The sequence below is a fragment of the Heptranchias perlo genome, chromosome 7 (assembly GCF_035084215.1).
Source record: "Heptranchias perlo isolate sHepPer1 chromosome 7, sHepPer1.hap1, whole genome shotgun sequence".
NCBI classification, from domain to species: Eukaryota; Metazoa; Chordata; class Chondrichthyes; order Hexanchiformes; family Hexanchidae; genus Heptranchias; species Heptranchias perlo.
Window position 1 is genome coordinate 61,500,545 of NC_090331.1, and position 23,326 is coordinate 61,523,870.

General features: G+C 42.4%; 1 long non-coding RNA gene across 1 annotated transcript in view; it reads left to right on the forward strand.

Moving 5' to 3' along the window:
• LOC137323331 (uncharacterized) overlaps nucleotides 1–23,326 on the forward strand; it is a 134,785-nt gene that overhangs the window by 109,247 nt on the left and 2,212 nt on the right. The gene's annotated exons all lie outside the window — the stretch shown is intronic.

The following is a 23,326-nucleotide window of genomic DNA, read 5'->3' on the forward strand; positions in this document are numbered from 1 at the left end:
TGGTGCACATCTGATATAATCATGTGTATCATTTCAACGAGTTCATGTAAAGTTGAATGTGATGAAAGCTCTTCTTTCATGGAGGAATTCTTAAACTGGGTATGAATTTCAAAATGCCAAATTTGTGTGACAGAAATAATGCCTGTAATGCTTATTTACTTTTAATTATTATTATATTAACTATATTTAGACAAATTATTCTAAAATGGTTTGAAAGTTTGTTTGCAGTGGGTTCCTGCTCAAAGGCATCTCACACACACAATGGAATATAGGAGACAAAATAAACAGATCACAGGCAATATGGCTCGATCTTTGACATTTCTAATATTTAGTTCACTAGCACTGTAATTTCAAAAAATGCATTCACCTATCTTTAGAAAGTATCATTTGGCTCGCATCTCCGAGTCAGAAGGTTACAGGTTTAAACCCCAGTTCAGCACTTGAGGACTAACCAAGTGCAGTACTGCAATGTAGGAGGTGCCATCTTTTGGATGAAACATTAAACCAAGGCTCAGCCTGATTCTTCAGGTGGGAGTAAAAGATCATATGACACTATTCAAAGACGAGCAGAGTTATTCTGGTATCCTGGCCAACATTCCTCTATCAACCCACTCCACCAAAAACAGATTAACTGGAGGAACACAAAGTTCTTGGAGAGTTACGAGGAGGTTACAGAGACAGGGAGGGGCGAGGAAATGGAGGGCTTTGAACTCGAGGATGAGAATCTTAATATCGAGCTGTTCGGGGAATAGTGCTTGGCTCACTGAGTTGATTGTCAGATAGCTTGACTGGATGTCTCGTGACTGTTTTTGTACCACTTTACAAAAATGTCTAATACAGGAGAACCTGGCAGAGGCAGGCAAGGAAAGGGGCATGGGCATGACACAGAGGCAAAGGAGAAGATGTCACAATTTCATGCTGTCCGATCTGCAAACCTTACTGTTTGAAGTAAAACGGAGGAGTGACAGAGTGCTGGGTGTCCGTGGCAGGAAACCTGTCAGAAAGGTCACTCATGCCATATGGAGGGAGGTGGTTCTTGCACCCTGAACCTTGGGAAAGTGAGCAAACCCATATAATGGATGGCCCTATCTTCTTGTTGCCTTGCTGTGAAGTCAAAGGTGATGAATCCCCCATCTGTCCTGTAAATGGATCAATCTCTTGTCAAATCCATGCCTGCACTGTACTCAGGCTGATGTTACAGAGATTCCCCCGTGGCTGCCTGCAATGAGCCAGTGCTATAAAACCTGAGTGCAGCCATCACCTTCGTAGCCATAGAGAGAGCAGTGCAAGCGATGACCTTGGCTGTAAGTCCTCATGCAGTAGGTGTCAGAGCTGTCCTAGTGCCTGTTTGGTGAAGTGCACTCTTCTTATATACATCTCCTTATTGAGGTCCTTCTATGGCCTGTGTTGCCTGTGTGCCACATGGGAGGAGGGTAATATCTGGTGGGGTCCATCCTCAATGCTGCCTTCTTTGCCGCTTCTCCATGATAATGGTATACCTGCTCCTGAGTAGCCCTCAGTGAGGATGGGAGAGGGTGTTGAAAATCTCCCAGTGGTCTCACACATTTAGAAGCGATGAGAAGCAAGCCCTGGGCTGTGTTCAGAATGCCAAAAAAAAAACTAAATTGCTGCAAAAAATCATTGCCAGCTGCAGAAATTGCTGTTGAAACTATCCACATTCTTCAGGCTCACAAGCTTCTCACTTCCACCTGTCTCAGTTGATCCGGCAATAGCTGCGCCTTATAATTCTCATTCTAAGAAATGTAAATGAGCTTTCTCTGGACTCATCGGGCAAATCACAGGAAGGGGCATACAGCATGAGGGAATCTGGGGTGGAAAACCAACAGAAACAGCTCACACACCATTTTTCTGCCAAAAATAGTTACTTGTCCCGAGTATACACTAAAACTACGCTGAAAACCATATGGAATTTCTAGGCCGGAGTGACCTCGTGTTCTGTTTACTTACAGCAATTAGACTTTGAGGTCTTAAAAACATAGGCCATTTTAATAGATGTATCTCAGTATCAGGATAATACTTTATGTATTACATCATGTAACACTCCTCTCAAAATAAAACAGCATATCATTCAATTCACTGTGAGCCAAATGACAGGAGAACTGCTAGTGTTTGTTAAGTTGTTTGATCTTTCATTCAAAATTAGTGAGACTGACAGAAATGTTTCCATTTACATTGGTAAGAGATTTGCTTTTTTCTCTTTAGGGACTCACTGTTACATCTTATAAAGGAATAGTTTTAGTGACGAGATTGTTTCTCAAAGGCAAATAGCAGCTAAATGCAGGGAACTCCTGAACATTAAAATGTCAAAAGTTGTTACTAATGGACAGTGAAAGCCAATTAACTTTTTGTAAAGATTACTCTTGTGAAGTTCTGGGTTTTCAATTTTATATAATCCTACTTTATTTTGTATTATTCGTTGCTTAGTAGCTGCTGACTATTTGAATAATCCTTAATCTTACAATCAAAGGAAAACAAAATGGGGATAATTTTAACTTTTATCACTGGGTTAAAAACGGGTGATAGCGAATCAGCTGCCCAATTTATACCTCACCCGATTTTCTTTTGTATTGAAGTCAATGGAAGAAAAATTCGGGCAAAATGTCAAATGGGCTGATTCACTATCACCCACTTTCCTTTTATATAGACACACTGGGCTGTGGATTGGAGCTGCTGATATATTCAATCAAACATTATATTATAAAACAAGATGTTTCGGAGAAAGTTGACTTTTTGTCATGTGTAATCCGGCAATTTCAATTTATTGGTGCTACATTTGGGCACCATACCTGGTGCTCCATGGCAGCATGTGGCAGCATGAAAGTGTGCCAGAAGTAACGTTGGATTAACAAACAAAGTGCCCACAGCTTTACTTTAGCACAATATTAAATTGTGTTTCTTGTGCTTCACATTTATTTGATACATTTGGTACTGTAAATGCTGGCTGGTTCACTTTAAGCAAGGCATATATCTATACAATAATAAGATAGTCAGATCCTAAATGACAGCTGTTTACCCTGCAGGACCACAGGAACATTGACATCCATTGAAACTTTTGCTTCCTCAAAATAGAATTGAAGAATCTCAGCATAGTGAATGTAAGCAAACATAATGGGGTAGATTTTGACTTTGTGCGATAGCGTAAAACGGGTGATAGTAAATAGGCAGCCCGTTTTATATCTCTCTCCGTTTTTATTTCCATTGAACTCAATAGCCTATTCGCTATCACCCGTTTTACACTATCGCAAAAAGTCAAAATCTACCACCGTATACTTAAGTAGAATTTTCTGGAGATGTAGATGGTGAGTACAGGAAAAGTTAAATCTGAGATGTGGATCACTGGCTAAAGAAGCAAAGAACTTGTGAAATTCTGCAAAAGTTGGAGGAGTGGTGACACACTCAGGGACACAGATTAGGTGGATGTTCTGTGAATTTAAAGAGATTCGGATTAGGAAATGGACTTGACACAGCTCACTGTTTAGAGTTGCACAAACCTAGGAACCTGGAAGGATTACAGCAGGATTAGTGAAGATGAGCAGCAGGCTTTATCTGCTTGCAGCAATATGGATTTTTTATCTGAAAATCAATGATGGTTAATGATTTGAAAATAACTGTGGTGATACAACCAGGATAAAGGTACGTTGGAGAATAAGGTGTCTGAAATGTTTCCTTCAATGGATGGAGATGTCTGACAGCAATAAGAAAAATGTATTTAGAGAAGGAATCTAAAACATATTTAACAATAATACCTTATTTAAGGGAAAATAGGACAGTTTCTTTTGGGCACTAATAAAGGACACAGTATATGCATAACTTATAGTACATATGGATCTGATGACAATATCTGCTCCTTTATATTTATGCATGATACCTACCAGTGACATTTGGTCAAATGTATGTTTAGCGTAAAAGAACATTTATTAATACAAACATTACAGTTTAGAAATTGGTATGTGTTACTCCTGTAAAGCAGGTACAAATTGTACCAATTTAGCAATGGGACAGCCTGCACCCAATTTGCACAGGTGTTGGTCCCACTGCTAAATTCATGGAGCCTTTTTTTTAGGAGTCCCTGATGAATGCCTAAAACAGGCAGTAGGCCTCGTAAATATTTAAATTAGGAGCCTAATGCCTGTTGAAGGACCCCGTCAAGAAATTAGTCGGCGATGAGTGGGGCTGGCGTTGGAACTCCCCTGCTCAGGATTCTTCCAGGGCCTCCGCTGCTGCCAATTCCAGGTAAGTTAAAAAAAAAAAATTCTGTTGAAAAACCCATCCTGTAGAACGAGGAGGAGCAGGAGTGTACCCCTCCCCTGTGACTCCATAGGAGTCGCGATTGCACCCCTCCCCCCGCCCCACTCCCCCATAGCCCACTCCAATCAACGTCCCCCTCCCCCCCGCGGGACTTACCTAAGAGCCGCTGCTGGCGAGGCAAGTGGCCCGGCATTGACGTCTTCGCTCAGGCGAGCTGCCTATGGAGGCACGACCAGCATCGGCAGATCGCCCCGAGTATGAGTCGATGAGTCCGAGGAACAATTTCCATCCATCCTCGGGCCTCTTGGTTCGGGCGCAGTCTGGTCACACAGCACTGAGTCTGAGCCCGAATGCTTATATTTCTGCAGGAACAAGCTCATTTCCAGATAAATTGTTAACCATGAACAAGAGTTTTGCTGCATTGTTTTCTAACTAGTACTAAACAAATTTAGTTCAAATATGGCCAGTTTTACAGCAATGGAGAAATGAAAGCAAAAACAATTGACCACAGTTTTTCAATTACATTCTTCATCGTTAAGAGTTACTCATGACATTATGCTCAATACAAGGTGCAATCTGTTATTGAGTGTGATAAGAATGTAAGACAAAACGGAATGAATTTAACAAACTATTTATCTCTCTCTGCCAGTGTTCATTTTGTATCTGTTTTCTAACTGAATCAAGAAACCATTCATTACCTTCTTGAATACAGTGTCAGCTTGACTGAGTTGGTACCTATATAATCCCCGGTGATCTATTTGTCTTTGTCATTCCTATAACAAAATGGGAGGACTATATCAACATTTGTTTCTATGATGCCTTTTTCTTGTTGATCAAGAACATATCCTTTGATGTATAATCAGGTTTGCTATTTAAAAAAATCTGTATATACATTTTTAATAGAATGGCTCCCCTGATGATTCAAGTGAGTTTAACCAGTTAGCGCCTGATCCGTGCAGACCAGAAAATGACTCTGCTGAATTTCCTGATGTCACCATTGGCAGCTGTTAGTGATGTTTCAATTGGCTTTAGTGCCTATGTGTTAGATATGGGAAAATCCACTAGGGTTCCTGCTCCTAGTCATTACTCATTGATTTCTGCTCGAGACACAACATGAAAGCTTGGCTGTGGCCAACACTCACTGTCAAGGCTCACGTGTGATTGATGGTCATTTGGGCAAGTTACCAAAGAGCGATTCTCACAAGTGAAACCGGACCCAAGCAAAAAGTCAATACTTTTAGGAGGGGAGAAATCGACCAAGAAAAGCCTATGGCATAAGGCATACAATCAAATAATCTAAATTAAAGATACAAATAGCAGATTTCCCTAGTTCCTAACATTATTTCTGATAACTTTTATACTTTGATTGGAATGGTAGTAAAGTGCATTGTAAGTTTTTATTCATGCAATTATGGTTTGTAACTCACAGCTACTTTGGGAGATTTTATTAAACTTTAAAAATAATACAGAATTTAAATACTCAGACAAGTTACAGATAGGGTTAATTCAATTCACCAGATGTTTGGTTAGAGGCTGAAGCACTGGACTCCTCGAGCAGTATCACTTTGAAACTCCATATCACTTTTGATCACAGGCCAAGTTATGAAAATGTCACAGGGACTTTACATATCTTAACAATACACAATCAATTGAAACACTATTCTGGTTGGTCCCTTGTCAAGTAAGACAAATAGAAAAAGAACAACCAAGCAGAAGTCAAATTTATCAAGAGAGCTTGAAAACAGAAAACAGTCAAAAAGATTCTGGCTGCAGTATGCTGAGAGAGCAGCGCATTCCAGTCCCATAAACTGAGTAGCTTCAGTTGGCTTTTCTTGAAAATTATTGTAAAAATAAACAGCGCTGTCTTTCTGGATTTGAACTAACAAATATTGAAGTAGCTTTTTCTCTGAATTCAGTAATCATATGATAATGGGATTTTCTTATTAGTGCTGTGATTACTATTGTGTATAGATCTGATGTGCTGGTTAATTTAACTCAGGCATAACATTGCTATGACATTTGATTTTAGTCCCAGCAGAGATCAACACCGCAGCTTTATAATAACATATTTAGTGAATTTTGTTAGGTTATGGCTTGAGTGCTCTTAAAGGGCAAAAGCAATGTTGGACATTCAACTTCCAGAGAAACAGATAGATCTAATAGTCTGTTTGTTGTGATCTGTTGGAATACTGCATGCAGTAAATGTACAAGGAAAGAGAAATGGCAAAATACTGAATTCAATGGAATTCCTAGTAATATGTTTTAGGTCAGCAGGTTGATAGTTTAAAAATGTATGAAACAAAAAAGTTATGAATTACCATTAATTAAGCACTATTTTCTCTGGAGTCCCCCATGGATCTATTCTTGGTCCCCTTCACTTCCTTATCAACATGGTGACATCACCCGAAGATATGGGGTCAACTTCCATATATATGTTGATGACACCCAGCTCTAACTCTCGACCACTTCTCTTGACCCTTCCACTGTTTCTGTGTTGTCAGACTGCTTGTCGGACATCCAATCCTGGTTAAGCTGTGGTTTCCTCCTGTTATGTATTGGGAAGACCAAAGGAATCGTCTTCGGCTCCCACCACAAACTCCATACCCTGACCATTAATTCCAATCCCTTCCCCCGTCACTATCTCAGGTTGAACCAGGCTATCTGCAACCTCAGCTGAGCTTCCAAGTCTATACCCTTCCGATCAAAAAGACCACTACTGCCACCTCTGTTATTTCGGCCATGTCTTCCTCCGTCTCAGCCCATCTGCTGCTGAAACTTTCACCCATGCATTTGTCACCTCCAGACTCAACTATTCCAGTGTTCTCCTGCCTGGCCTCCTATCCTCCACCCTACATAAACTTAAGCGCATCCAAAACTCTGCTGCCTGTGTCCTATCCCGCACGAAGGTTCTGGTCACCCATGACCACTGTGCTCGCTGACCTACGTTGGTTCCCAGTCTCTCAATGCCTCAAATTTAAAATTCTCATCCCTGTATTTAAATCCCATCATAGCCTCACCCCTCCTTATATCTGTAACGTTTTCCAGCCCTACCACCCTCCAAGAACTCTGCGTTCCTCCAATTTTGGCCTCTGTGCATCCTGCAGTACCATTGCCCCACCATTGCCAGATGTACCTTCAGCCTTCTAGTCCCTAAGCTCTGGAATTCCCTCCCTAAATCTATCCATCTCCCTCTCCACCTTTAAGACTGTCCTTAAAACCCAACTCTTTAACCAAGCTTTTAGTCCCTTCTTTTAACATCTCCATCTTTGGCTCAGCATCAATTTCTGTCAGATTACACTTCTATGAAGCACCTTGCGATGTTTTCCCCTGTTAAAGGCTCTATATTAATGCACATTGTTGTTGTTGAATTGTGGGGATCCCAAAAGTATTGCTCAAATCATCCAAAGAGTCTTCAAGTAGACTTCACCTGGGCCTTTGCCAATGTCTCAGTGAACTAGATGCTTGCATGTATATAAGAATGGCCTTCAGCCAAACTTCATACACAACTGGTAATCTTTTGAAGTTTATACATAATGAATAATCTAAATAATCTTTATATAGCTGTTAGAATAGCTACTCAGACCACATAATCTTTCATAGAAAAGGAAACAGATGGTGGAATACATCCTATTACCACTTTCACTGAAAAAGTCATCTTGACAAAGTGAGAAATCTTTTACAAACAAGGCCTATACAGGCGAGCAATTTTGTGTTTTAACATTTTTTTCCAATGTACTGTATTTATGATTTATTCTTGGCTGCCAAGCTCTGTCCAGTCCTCTTGTAACATGAATTCCATTTTCATTTGCAGCTGTATCCAGTACAAATTACAGTTACAAGAAAAATAATGGTGCAAACAGATTTATTCTGACTTCTTTGCTAAAATGACGGATGGGAGGAATTTCACCCTCAAGGAGTATTGATCTTCCATCTAACAGAGCAGTGCCAAGGCCATTTTTACCATTAGTAATCAAGAAGTAATCATTGCAGCAATAGTGGTTAGCTTTTCTTTCTACCCTTGTTGCACTTTGCTAGCTCAGGGGCATTGGCATTTTGATATGTGTAAGGAAGTGTCAGCCATTACTGGGACATATTTGTTGACCAATAAGCCAGTTTCTCTTTATTTGTTGTCCAACATTAAAATGAAGAACTCTTACAAAGATCAATGACCAATGATCAATGATCAATGGGCACAGATCATGTTTCATGCCATCACAGTTAAAACAGGGATCCAGATGATGAACAAAAAATGTTGGGTTCTGGAACAGATGTAACATGCTACTTATTGCATTCTTATTTAGTTTGACGTTTTGCAGTACGTTCCAATCTCTGCCATGTTGTCACAGGTAAGCTGCGATGTGATTGTTGGAGGGGAGAGAAATGTGAAAGCTTGTCACCCTGGGAAATTCTTGCATAGCTGATTCAAGAAATGCATTGGGAGAAGGCTGCCTGCCTTCTTTCTTGATCAAGGAAGATGCATAATGGAGTGGATTTATAAGGAGGGGAGAGAGACGAGTATCAAACAAAGAGAACAAAAATAGTATTAACAGTTTACATTTTGTGTGGTGCTATGACCAGAGGAAAATTAACAGACTTAAGCATAGGTACAAACCAGGATAAGTTTGGGCCTAAATTATGTAAGGAGAAACATTGGCTCATTTTACTTCAGACAAGTCCAGTATAAATGTATTCTTTCACTTGGTATCCTCACTGTATCTTCAGCAGTTGTATTTATCAGAAAAAAACACATCGTCCAGCCTCTATAATAAATATTGACACGGTTGCAGTGTATGATTGTTTCACTTCAATACCTCGCTTTTAAATAGATAGATGATGCTTTGGCCCCGATTTTAACTGCCCTGGCAGAAACTGGGAGGTGGGCAGTTAAAATAAGGTGATTCACTTACCCACTCTGATACCGTTGCCTTTCTGCCATGTCTCGATCTTAACCTGCTCTTTTGAGCAGGCGAGCAGGACACCCGCAGGAAAGAAGCGGGGTCCTACATTAAATATGTCATCAGGATCCGATCTGCAATTTTAGTTGAAGGCCTGAGCATGGGTGGGGGTGTGGGAGGAGTTTGCCAGGTTCATCGTCCACTATCGGGCTCCACCGCCCCCTTCCTGCCACCCCCCCACCCTGTAAAAATCAAAGCCTTTGCCTCCACCTTCATTACAGTTATAGCACAGTCATTTGCTATAGCCTTTAGTAGATAGTGTTGAATACTGTTTTGTAATTTAAAATCCAGTGCAAGAATTCAAGTAGGGATCTGTGTCGGTTCACCAACCAATCAGATTGCTAGATTGTTATTAAATATGCCCGTCTAGCCATCCCTAATTTTTATCACACCCAGATTTTCTTGACATTGCTCAAATCCATTCCCACAGCAGGATCTGATTATATGAACAGACGTTGTTTCAGCCAGATGTGATTCCATTCATGCCTGTGCTCCAGATGTGGAGTTCATTTCATGCCTGTACGACGGGAAACTTTCCCAATTCAAATTTTACATTGTTTGTTTACTTTGCAATGTACGGTGAGTGGTTGGGGGCAGCCGAACCTCTTTCATTCATGTGCATTTGAGAGAGAAACAAAACAAGAAGAGCAGACATAGGGTTAACTTAAAGGAGGGAAATCTCAGCAAGACCGTACCATCATTCGAACAAGTAGGAGAGGTCTATATAAAAATATTTGCTTTTAGACATAGCGTATAAAAGGAATTCTTTAGTAACATTGGCCTAGAAATTCACGTGTGCCCCTTTTGTGACTGGGGGTGGGGGTGGGGAGAGTACCATCTCTGCGCCTGAATGATGAGGCCCAAGGCATCCTGATATTGGGCCTCGGGCCTCTTTTCCATCCAGCCTGCGAGCTGCGGAAAGCAGCAGGCAGCTCGTTGGCAAAGCGCGAATGAAGATTAGGCTGCCACAGCGGCCCTTGGGTTAGTGAGGGATGGCCGGATTGGGAGAGAGTGGAGGCCGGGGTGGGGGAGCGGAGGCCGGGGTGGGGGGAGGGAGCGGAGGCCGGGGGGAGGGAGAAGCAGAGGCCGGGGTGGGGGGAGGGAGCGGAGGCCGGGGGGAGGAAGCGGAGGCCGGATCAGGAGGGAATGGTGATCGTGGGTGGAAGCGGCGATCGGGGGCGGGGGTGTGGAGGGGGGAGGGGCGGTGACGTTAGGGAAGTGAGTGGCCGGTAGTGGCCCACATTATTTTTTAATGTGGGGTCGGCAGGAGCACTCCTGCTCCACATTCGGGTGAGTGTTTTTTAAAACCTTACTTTGTTGGTTGCAGCCTAACATATGATCACTTTAAGGACCGCCTGTTAGGCCGCATGTAGACCGGGTTTTCCTCAGTGTAGCTGAGGTTTCAAACAGGCGCTCGACTCCTTATGTGCATATGTTTGAGGCGTGGGCACTGCACGATGATTTTTTGGCCTTTACCAATATGGTGGGTGACGCACTTCAGTCTCCTAATAATCGTGCGCTTCCTGACCGCCATATTAGCACCCGAAATACAGGCACTGCATGGCCAAATTTGTAGGCTAATTTGGTGAAGCAGAAAAACTGCACGTTGGTTTAATATTTTCTTAAGTTTTGGGTTGTTCACTCAGTATAAAAACCCATCCTCTAGTCTGAAGGAACAGTCTGCTTTATTTGGTGATTGTAGTTAAGGTGCAGATTATGTAAAACCACTGCTTCAAGAATACTGTATAAGTTAAATTATTTTTATTGCATTGGATTTCAAGATTTTTATTAGTCGTTTTGGTATCACAGCAGTTCAATCTGTTTTTCCTGTGAAAACTGAAACCCACTGGGCCCGTGTATGACACACACAAAGAGGTAGTGACAATGGAAGTGGTGTAGACAGGAACAGCAACTCGAGGCAGTTTCCTGGAAGCAGGCGAGGAGGAGGAGCAGGGCCTGCCTGATGTACTAGCCATGTGACACAGGAGAAACGGAACGGGGGGAGTGGAGAGGGCGAAGAGTTTGTGCTGTCCACTGATTTCAGGCCATAAGCACAGATAGCACAAATGGGCCTGAAATGCTGACTGCCTGTGTCTCACTCCCACTCTAATATGCCCCGGCCTGTGTCTCACTCTCAGTATAACATGCTCTAGCCTGTGTGTCACTCTCACTGTAAGTGCTCTGTCCAGCCTGTGTCTCATAAGAACACAAGAAATAGGAGCAGGAGTAGGCCATACGGCCCCTCAAGCCTGCTCCGCCATTCAATAAGATCATGGCTGATCTTCTAGCTCAACTCCACTTTCCCGCCCGATCCCCATATCCCTTGATTCCCTTAGTGTCCAAAAATCTATCAATCTCAGTCTTGAATATATTCAATGACTGAGCATCCACAGCCCTCTAGGGTAGAGAATTCTAAAGATTCACAACCCTCTGAGTGAAGAAATTTTTCCTCATCTCAATCCTAAATGGCCGACACCTTATCCTGAGACTATGACCCCTAGTTCTAGACTCTCCAGCCAGGGAAAAACAGCCTCTCAGCATCTACCCTGTCAAGCCCTCTAAGAATTTTATACGTTTCAATGAGATCACATCTCATTCTTCTAAACTACATAGAGTATAGGCCCATCCTACTCAATCTCTCCTCATAAGACAATCCTCTCATCCCAGGAATCAATCCAGTGAACATTCGTTGCAGCTCCTCCAAGGCAAGTATATCCTTCCTTAGCTAAAGAGACCAAAACTGCATGTTAACTTTCTGTGTTTCTTTTACGAGGACACCCTCAATTTCAGTCTTTACTGTACCAGTGGGACATTGCCCACACGTTCTGAGTAAGATTGCAAAGTTAGTGCAAATTTGGGGCATATGCTGGAGAATTTGAAATTGTGGACTGTGGACTGGCACCCGTTGTGAGAAAATGAGTCAAGCTAATACATTAATAAAAAGTGAATTTAGAGTAAATATACAGTATTAAGAAAATATTCTGAACTCAAAGGGTAGTAAATGTTTGGAATAAAGTGTCAAGCAAGGTAATGGGGCATTGAAAATGCAGATGAATGCAATAATGGAAGGGTTAGAGTATGAGTGGGAAGAGCTTTGATAAGCCAAAGGGTCTTTCCTCATCCTTACATATTCTTAAATTTTTAAAGAACTGGCTGGTGAAAATATGCATTAAACAGTCACCTGGAAAAGCTTTATCAGACTAGCCATTGCTGCTGTACAACTGCAGAAAATATTCTTCCTCCATTGAGAAATGAACTGAAGAAATCACCTTCGAAGGTGACCCGAGACAAAATGATTACACCTTATAAAGTGCCTCCTGTTTTCCCACATACTCATAATAAGAAAAGGATGACAAAAGGGAATATGAAGCAAGGAATTAGGAAAGCAAAAAGGAATTACAAGATTACAAGGAAGAATGCATCAAAATGCAAGAGGACATTAATAAACTTGCAGAATGGGCGTGTAATTGGCAAATGAATTTCAATATATGTGAATGGTACATTTTGGTAGGAAGAATAAGGAGGCCACATACTCCTTGGATAATAAGAGTCTAAACTGGATAAAGGAGCAAAGGGGATCTGGGGGTACAGATACACAAATCACTAAAAGTAGCAACGCAGGTTAATAAGGCCTTAAAAAAAGGCAAATCAAGCACTGGGGTTCATTTCTAGAGGGATAGAATTGAAAAGCAAAGAAGTTATGTTAAACTTGTAAAGAAACTTGGTTAGACCGCACTTGGGGGGTGATTTTAGGAGGAAATTGCAGGTGCATTGAGGGCGGGGGTCTCTGAAAATTGCAGAAATCCCGATCGGGTTAGGAAGCCGGCTCCAACCCGCCAACTTCCGAGTTTCCCAGGGACCCACCTGTGTGCACACAGGCGACCCGAAAACAGAAGTCCCGCCGGCAATTAAAGCTGGAGATATGACAATTAAAGAGCCAAATGTACCTCATTGAGGTACTTAAGGCACTTTATCTGTGACAGATTAAGTAGTTTGAAAGATTTTTAACTTACCTGGGCGACTTGCCCACCGCTTCTGATTCACACCTGGTGAAACCAGGCAGGAAGGGCCGGATCAGGAAACAAGAAACTAAATAAATTAAATAAAAAACCATGGAAGGAAGTGAAAACACTAAATGAACCTACTTTTACACCCTGCCCCGATATCCGATGTCTCCTGCTCCGCTGTCCCCCTCTTCACCCCCACCGATGTCCCCCGGTGTCCCCCTCTTCATCCCCCCAATGTCCCCCCGATGTCCCCCTCTTCACTCCCCAATGTCCCCCGATGTCCCCCTCTTCACCCCCGATGTCCCCCTCTTCACCCCCAATCTCCCCCCCGATGTCCCTCTCTTCACCCCCGATCTCCCCCTGATGTCCCCCTCTTCACCCCCCCATGTCCTCCTTTTCAGCCCCCCAATGTCCCCTGATGTCCCCCTCTTCACCCCCGATCTTCCCCCGATGTCCCCCTCTTCACCCCCCCAATGTCCTCCTTTTCACCCCCCCAATGTCCCCTGATGTCCCCCTCTTCACCCCCGATCTTCCCCCGATGTCCCCCTCTTCACCCCCCCAATGTCCTCCTTTTCACCCCCCCAATGTCCCCTGATGTCCCCCTCTTCACCCCCGGATGTCTCCCTCTTCACCCCCGATCTTCCTCCGATATCCCCCTCTTCACCCCTCCCCCCATGTCCACCCGATGTCCCCCTCTTCACCCCCCCCCCCCCTGATGTTCCCCTGATCTTCCCCTCTCCCCCCCGATCTTCCCCTCTCCCCCCCCCCACCCCGGTCTTCCGTTCCAGCGCCAGATGACGTCACGCTCTCTCTCTTTCTCGCTCCCCCCACCTCGCGTTGCAGCTCCTGATGGCAGCCAGGGTTTGCCACACACATCTTCCACTCTCCCCCACCACCCCCCCGCTGCCCACCCGCCACCATTGTAAAATCGAGCCCTTGGAGTATTGTGCACAGTTCTGGTCTCCATATTAAAGAAAAGATTGGAGAGGGTGCAGAAAAGATTCACAAGGAGGATACCAGAACTGAGAGGATATTTTTATCAGGAAAGACTGAACAGACTGGGGCTCTTTTCTCTAGAAAGTAGGAGGCTGAGGGGTCACCTGATAGAGACCTTTAAGAAAACTATAGGGTTTGAGAGGGTAGACATAGAGAGAATGTTTCCACTTGTGGGGGAGACCAAAACTAGAGGTCATAAATATAAAATTCTCGCTAATAAATCTAATAGGTAATTCAGAAGAAACTTCTTTACCCAAAGAGTGGTATGAATGTGGAACACACTACCACATGGATTAGTTGAGGCATATAGAATAGATGTATTTAAGGGGAAGCTAGATAAGCACATGAGGGAGAAAGGAAAAGAAGGATATCCTGATAGGGTTTGATGAAGTAGGGAGGGAAGAGGCTTGTGTAGAGCATAAACGTCGGCATAGACCAGGTGGGCCGAATGGCCTATTTCTGAGCTGTAGTTTCGACGTAACTCGATGTAACCTGTCCTGAAGACTTAAAAATAATACATGAAACACAACAGGATTATTTTGACTCCATCAGCGTTTAAGGACCGCTGTTTTGGCTGCCAAGCATCTGAAGCAACAGGCACAGCATGTACGGCGTGTGTTGCCAGCGTGCACAATTGAATTTTGCAAAGGGAGCCTCAAAGAGGCTTTAGGCCCCTTATTTGCATATGCAATATGCCAACTTCTGTTTGAGGCACATGCCCTGGACGCCGATGGAGAAACCTTTACCAATGTGACAGGTGGTGCAGTTCTGGCATGGAATGAATGCATGCACGCTGCCCACCATATTGGACCCTTAGGTGCCCGTTTTACGTCTGGCTGGGAGTGAGAGGAAATCCCAGGCTGTGCATAAGCTCTATCCTGATTATTGTTGTTGGAGGCCAATCAACTCAGCCCCAGGACATTGCTGCAGGAGTTCCTCAGGGCAGTGTCCTAGGTCCAACCATCTTCAGCTGCTTCATCAATGACCTTCCCTCCATCATAAGGTCAGAAATGGGGATGTTCGCTGATGATTGCACAGTGTTCAGTTCCATTCGCAACCCCTCAAATAATGGAGCAGTCCGAGCCCGCATGCAGCAAGACCTGGACAACATCCAGGCTTGGGCTTATAAGTGGCAAGTAACATTCGCGCCAGACAAGTGCCAGGCAATGACCATCTCCAAGAAGAGAGAGTCTAACCACCTCCCCTTGACATTCAACGGCATTACCATTGCCGAGTCCCCCACCATCAACATCCTGGGGGTCACCATTGACCAGAAGCTTAACTGGACCAGCCATATAAATACTGTGGCTACAAGAGCAGGTCAGAGGCTGGGTACTGTGTGGCAAGTGACTCACCTCCTGACTCCCCAAAGCCTTTCCACCATCTGCAAGGCACAAGTCAGGAGTGTGATGTAATACTCTCCACTTGCCTGGATGAATGCAGCTCCAACAACACTCAAGAAGCTCAACACCATCCAGGACAAAGCAGCCCGCTTGATTGGCACCCCATCCACCACCCTAAACATTCACTCCCTTCACCACCGGCGCACAGTGGCTGCAGTGTGTACCATCCACAGGATGCACTGCAGCAACTCACCAAGGCTTCTTCGGCAGCACCTCCCAAACCCGCGACGTCTACCACCTAGAAGGACAAGAGCAGCAGGCACATGGGAACAACACCACCTGCACATTCCCCTCCAAGTCACACACCATCCTGACTTGGAAATATATCGCCGTTCCTTCATCGTCGCTGGGTCAAAATCCTGGAACTCCCTTCCTAACAGCACTATGGGAGAACCGTCACCACACGGACTGCAGAGGTTCAAGAAGGCGGCTCACCACCACCTTCTTAAGGGCAATTAGGGATGGACAATAAATGCCGGCCTCACCAGCGACGCCCACATCCTATGAACGAATAAAAAAAAGGATGTATCACCTTTTTCTATTTACACAAAAGGCCTGGGGACTGACAAACTCGTGTTCACAATGCATTTCACGTTATCCCTGCTGTGCATTTGCTGAAACATCACACATGTGTGGAAGATATAAGTTTCTAATTGCCGTGGGGCCGTTTTTAAAGTGCCCAGGATAAGTGAGCAGATGGAGCACCATCCAGTCGTGGCAAATGAAGAGCAAAAATGCTGTTCACTTTTGAAAGCAAATGATTGGCAACTATATCATTTGTATTAATTTTGTTCAGAACTTTGTATTTTGTAATTATATTTATGCAGAAGACATGGGGCATGATTTTAACATTGAAAAATGGTGGGTTGGGGCCATTCAAAATCCCAACCATTTCAGACCTGCCCCAACCCACCTCCATCCTGCCCATTTCTGGTTTTCATTGGGGCGGGATGAGGGGCAGGCGACCAACCTGCTTCCAGGTGGCGGGTTGGTGACTAAAACCTTTCAAGGAGGCTGCGGGCCTCCATTTTTGCAGAATTTGCAATTTTAACCCCTGGGGGCCGAGCTTCCCGGGCCTTCTCCTTCACACCAAGTGAAAGGAGGCGAGAAGGCCCGAAACTGCAGGTAAGTGCCTTTCTGACACAACTTGTGGGCCTGGAGGAGCAGGAGTGCTTCTCCCAGGCACAATAAGCTTACCTACAATGATCCCCAATGATGGCGAACCCCTGCCCCGATTTCCCAATCCCCCCCAACGATCGCGGACCACCCCCCCCCGATCCCCGACTCCCTCCCAATGATCATGGACCCCCCGATCTCCGACCCCCCCAACAATCGCGGACACCTGCAATGACCCCCAACCCCCCCACAACGGTCACAGACCTCAGCGATGAACCCCGACTCCCCCCCCAGCGATCGCAGACCCCCGAGATGACTGCGGATACTGACACACCCACGTGACTGACCCCTGACCCCTGATCTCTCCCCCCCCCATGACTCACCCCCCACCCCGTGACTCCCATACCTACTGGTGCCACCACGCCCTCTGCCGCCCCTGTGGCCACCCATGCCCATCAGTGCCCCGTGCCCACCCATGGCATCCACCCATCCATACAATCAAAGACTTACCTGAACACGTCCTCTCCCTGGCTGATCTCCCATCTGATTGACAGGCCGTCCAAATGACCGGCCTGTCAATCAGGCCGGTCATTTGGACGGCAAACCGACAAAAAAAAATGACAAAATCATACTGCCATGTTTCCCGTCCGCAATTTGACCCCCCCACCGTCCCTTTCCCGGCTCGGGGTCAAAATCATGCCCATGGAAGGAATTGCAAAGCAGATTACTTATTATCTATGACTTTTCGTTTGATAATTGTTATGTAGCCTACTCTATGAAATCACTTTGGTGATGATTAAAAATTGTTTTTAGCCACATTTCTGCCAATTGAGGTAGAAAGAAAATGAGAGAGAGAGACCATATGGCAACGAAAGGTAATGAATTTAGAAACATAATGCAGAGTACCTATTAGAATTAGCTTAATCCCCCCCACCCCTGCATCATGTGTGCTACATAGTGAGACGATGGATGTAATCCTTATTCTGATTCCCAAAACAATGTGTGAGTAATCCACTGCTCTGCACAAATCAGTGACAAATTTACAATCAATAAACCTGACATTTAGAATGATGATAACTGTGAGATATTGCATGAGGATGAAAAGCAAAGTGAATTCTGTACCTGAAATGTCCTAAATTGAGTCAAATTGGCTTCCTACAAAGGAGAAGAGGAGCATTCTATCCCTGTTTACCTTCCCACGGACCACGTCATGGATGGAGATTAAGCAGCTAGGCCATGCCTCCCATAGAAGACAGAATTCCAATTAGTGAAAAAGAAGAAAGTGGCTGTTTCTCTTAAAAAGACCATAAAATACGTGACTAGAAGTGGGGAAGTAAGGGGGTGGGGGGAAGTGTATGGTCACTTTGTTAAAAATAAGCCTTATGGCGGATTTGTGAGAGTGACCTTCAAGCAGGTCATTGTGGAATTGTGAGTAACATCGTGAGTACCTCTGTTCTAAGGTATGTACATTCTTTCAAATCAAATACCATTGGTTAATTTAATGGACATCCTAATTAGTTAAAGGTTATATTGGAATTCTTCTGTGACCTTCCATTTTATAGAAAAAATGTTTCCCCTGAAAGCTATTAATTGTTATCCAATGATCTGGCTTATGCTTTTAACGTGAGACACAAAAAGAAAGCGTCCCAAAGTTCAGGAAAAACTTTTTTTACTCATCAGATTGACCACTGACTGTGACAGATATCATAGGAATAACAGGGCTATAATTGGTTTGTAACATAAGAATTACATAAACTGTTTTATAACGGGCAAAATCAATTACTTTAACACATTGAGCAAAACAAAATTAAACAGCATTTTTGGTGAGCTGGCATGAGAAATGCTGAGCTCAGATCATTTCACAGTGTAAAGCACACAATCTTAAATGTGTGCCAGATATCCAGTCTTTGTATCGTAAACATTTTTATGGGGTATGCACTAAAGTATGATGTAGCACAAGAAAAATTCTATTTCAAAAAAAATTATTTTGTATTTACAATAAAGCGAATTCGAGCTAAATTAATAGCTGGTCCAAGCATAGAATTCCGATAGATTCTTCTTGACTGCATTTCTTATTCAAACTGAACACTTAATCCAACCAGGCTGCTGGGATGCAAGTTTCCTCTTTCTACTGGCTGGTAAGAGCCCGATGTGAAAGTGGACAGTATTGATCCAGTTATTAGTGCACATGAGCCCATAAAATAAAGCTGTCCATAATTCAACACTAACTGGCACAAAATTGACAATCTCACTCAGAGAGGTTACAAGAATGCTTAATGTAGCATGGTGGAAAATTCACATAGGCAAAAATAATTAGTGCTGAGGAAAGGGAACATTCCTCTGCACACAAATATTCAATTCTTTGTTCTTCTGTGGTTAGGGTAGAGGAAAGGGAACTATGCTTTGTATATTCTTCCTGACATATGAGTACTTAATACTAACAGTGGGTGACAAAAAGTGTTCCATTCACCAGCATTGAAATATTCTCTAATTATTCCATTTTTAGCACTCAGCACTCTAATTACAATATTCTACTGCCGAGTCTCAATTAACAGACTGATTAAATATTTGAAAGTTTAGTTATTTTTGTGTAAAACATGCTGTATGTTTTTATTAAACATTTTTGTTCATATTGAATTTAGTGAATGAACAAGTAGGTGGCCTGCACTACAAAGATTTTACAAACTGCTTTTATCAGTTATATGTGGAAATCTTGATCCAAGCATAACATTCTTTGGAAAGCATTTGTGTTTTTTTTCAGGATTCAACTATAATGGTACAACTTAAAGAACTTAGAGATATGACATGTGCCCTCACTAAGCTCTAGTTAGTTATTGAATGTGATATTAAACTGCCCTATTTTGATAAATAATTAACAGTTTCATGCTTCCAAAAAAAGAGATTATGGCCCATTAGTGTACAAATTCAATTGGCATTCTGAGTGGGATTGTAAAGCAATTCATTTAAATGCAAATTAATTTTATTGTGATAATTTTCACAGAACAGGATTCAATTGATATAATTATGGATTAAAAAAATGTACTGCACTTAAAAGGGGTATAAATCTAAGAGACATACACTGAAGTGATTAACATTGGAGTATTATCAACGTTCTATCATCTCCGTGTCTGCTTATTTTATCTTTGTGCAGCCTCATTTGACAGAGGGGTGTGAGAGGGAACAATGTTGTAATGATGTTCTGTGATCAGCCAATAGGAGGCACACTTGTGAGAGAGGAACTGTTGGTTCTTCTCACCAAGGTGGGGTCTGCTCCACTTAAAACTCCACCGAGCAGCTGAAAGAACAACAAAATACATCAGCTGGCAGAGTAGAACTCTGAGCAGGGCTGAGATTCAAACCATGTGTTCTTACTGATGCAGTGTCACTGCCTATTCATTTACCATGTTTAACCTAGGGAACTAGAGCAAAGATAAGATCTTTTAAAGTACTGAACACTGTTATCATTGGTATAAAAATTCAACAGCAATGAAACTGAGTCATCATTAACCCAAATAAACTAGCAGGATTCATATTCTAACTGGTTGGATTGAACAGGGATGCAAATCATGTATTCACAGAGATCTGTGGAATGAAAGTGGAGCTTGAATTATTGTTTGTTCCTTAGAAATAAATTCAATTTCTCATTCGCACATAATATAGGGTCATCAGTGCTTTTTTTGCAGTGGTAATATTTAAATTATACATTTTGTAAAAAAAAAACAGTTCAGTTCAAGCTAGCTAAAACTTGAAAACTTTTTAAAATCATTTCATGAATGGATATCCATTCATTTCCGTGCATTATTGAGGTTAAGTAATATGAAAACAGCCTCCCTGTCTTGCTGAAAGGACATTTCCTTTTGCGAAGTGAAGCTTTCTTGGGCGTACTTTTTGTTTCAGCGTGTAGTTTTCTTAATGTCTTTTGCTGCGCAGACACCAGCTGAAATGGTCTTTGGTCATTTGCTTATTTAAGATTTTTGTCAGTGCTGAAAGCTTCCCTCATGAGGATAGATGAAATATCTTTTCAAGGGCTATCCAGGATCTCAGAACAATCAGAGCTGGAAACAATGCCACAGCCATTTTTCCTCATGAAGCATAGAGCCCCACTACATTTAGGTCTGGGTAGGTCCTGCCAAACTACATGTTATTATTTCAAAGGTCGTAATATTGCCATCAAATCTGGTGGAATCAACTGCTTCACTGTCTGCATAAGAAATCACATTATTTGCTCTTAATTTGATGACAGTGAATTAAAAAAAACTTCTTGGAAGCAATTTATCTTGTATTTATTGCCAATTCTTTGCACACATATGAATGGCAATAGACTAATGTGCTAAAACTCTGTACTGGGCTTTGGACCATAAGTGCATTAGGTTGCACTTTAGCTTAGCTCAGAAATGACCTTAGTCACATTGACGCAATCATATTAGGCCTAACTGTTGTATAGCATGACCTTGGGCTCATATATCAAACAATGACAGAGTTCAGCTAATGTCCAATGAAAATTAATATTGAATGTAATTACGTTCAGTGAGCCTCCAATTACAGCTTCAAAGTTGAATGATTTGTTAACAACAGCAACTTGCATTTATGTAGCGCCTTTAACTTAGTAAAATGTCCCAACACACAGTATCACCTGCAATATATATACAGTAGGGAAGGATAACATACACAGATTCATAAGTTTCAAATTTTTAGATACGGACACAAAACAAATTCATTGAGCATAGTTGGTTTTATGGATGTCTCAAAAATCTGCAGCTGATAACTAGTTAATTGATTAATTGTAATTGTATTCATAAGAAAGGGCATCTTCAGACAGACCTGGTCTTCAAGGGAAAAGCACTGGTAATGGAACAATAGCAACTGCACTGAAGAAGGAAGCAGCACTGTGTGGACAGGAGTACATGTAAGGGAATGCGACAATCAATACTACAGTCAGATATGATTAAAATTAGCTGTTGTTATAGTCGGCCTTTATTTGAGTGGTTTCCATAGACCTCTGCATCCAAATGATCTTAAAAATAATTTCACTAGATAAGTTACTGAAGTAAATCCACATTGCTTCCAATGCGAGCACAACCACGTCAAGAAACCTTACCTTGACGTACCAATGTACCCATTCTGCAAGCACCTTGTAATCAAAATGTACAATAGTTTCAACATATATGTACTAACTAGATCTGAGGAAGACTCATTTGGTGCTGATGGGAGGCACATTTTGGATTGAGGGATGCAATTCATGTCAGCTTATCAGCATTCCTTCCCTTCATCCCAGCTGAGGACTGATGGAACCTATCCCAATGTTGACTGCAGATTCAACTGCAGCCAGCCCTATGACCCTGTTCCCCAACCACTTTATTGGGAAGTCAGTGCTCAACAGCCTTCACTATAACATGGCTTTTGTGCAGTGTTAATAAAAACTGAGACTTAATTATTACGTGATACCCTCCACAAATGACTATTCCAGCAGATAATTAATCTCAGCAACTTATGCCCTGTTTCCTGAAATTGATCATTATTATATATCCACCGTATTTCATTTTGTGATTTTCCTTTGTTATGTACATTTTTATTTTCATTATATTCTACTGCAGTCAATAGAGCTAAACATTATGAACTGCAAAGACAGTGCCATCAAAGATGATCTGCTCTATCCCTTTAAGAACTTTGGCAGCATTTCAGCACCAAAATGTACATTTTACCAATGTTTATTGAGAATGTGAGTTGAAATCTTCAGTGGTTTTCCATTTCCTTCTATGTTCACTGAGGTTTTTTTAAACCAGGAATTTGAATAGAATCCATTTTGCAGGAGAAAACATCCCCAAGTTTGGCAAGGTACAAAAGACACCCAGTACAGAAAGTGCAGAATGCATTAATATTGATGTTGTACTAAATACCCACATATAACTAAATATTACAAAGCAAGCCATGCTGAAGAGATATATACACCTCTTTAAAATTTACTCCTTTCTATAATGTTTACAAAAATGCATTAAAGTTACAATTATAAAATGCACAAACACCTGGTCAAATGCTGTGCAGTTTACCTATTTTTAGCAATACTAAACAAAAAAAATGAGTAATGATCTGTAAAATTTAACATTAAGCATATTGTTGGTATTTTATTTCGTAAAATCCTAATTTTTGAAAAATACATGGTTTTATTTTGACATAAAATTATTTACTTAAATTTTTACGAACATACGAACAATGATGGACTGGAAAAGACTCTCTGGTCCATCCAGCCTGTCCCATATAATTGTGATAACCAATAACACTCCCCACCCCACCCTAAACCATGTGATCTCCCTCAGCTGGCGAAAAACCAGATAAAAACCCAGGCCAATTTGGGGAAGAAGATCTGGGAAATTCCTCTCCGACCTCCATAGGCGATTGAAACTAGTCCAAGAGATCACTCTGATCCTGATAATGCTATGCATTACCTACCTTTTGTATGAAGTGATCGCCACCCCAGCAAGCAACAGGTCCAGCTCTCGCTTTAAGGAATTCAGCGAATCGGCATCCACCGCACCAGCCGGCAGCCTGTTCCAGAGGTCCACTATTCTCTGGGAAAAGAACC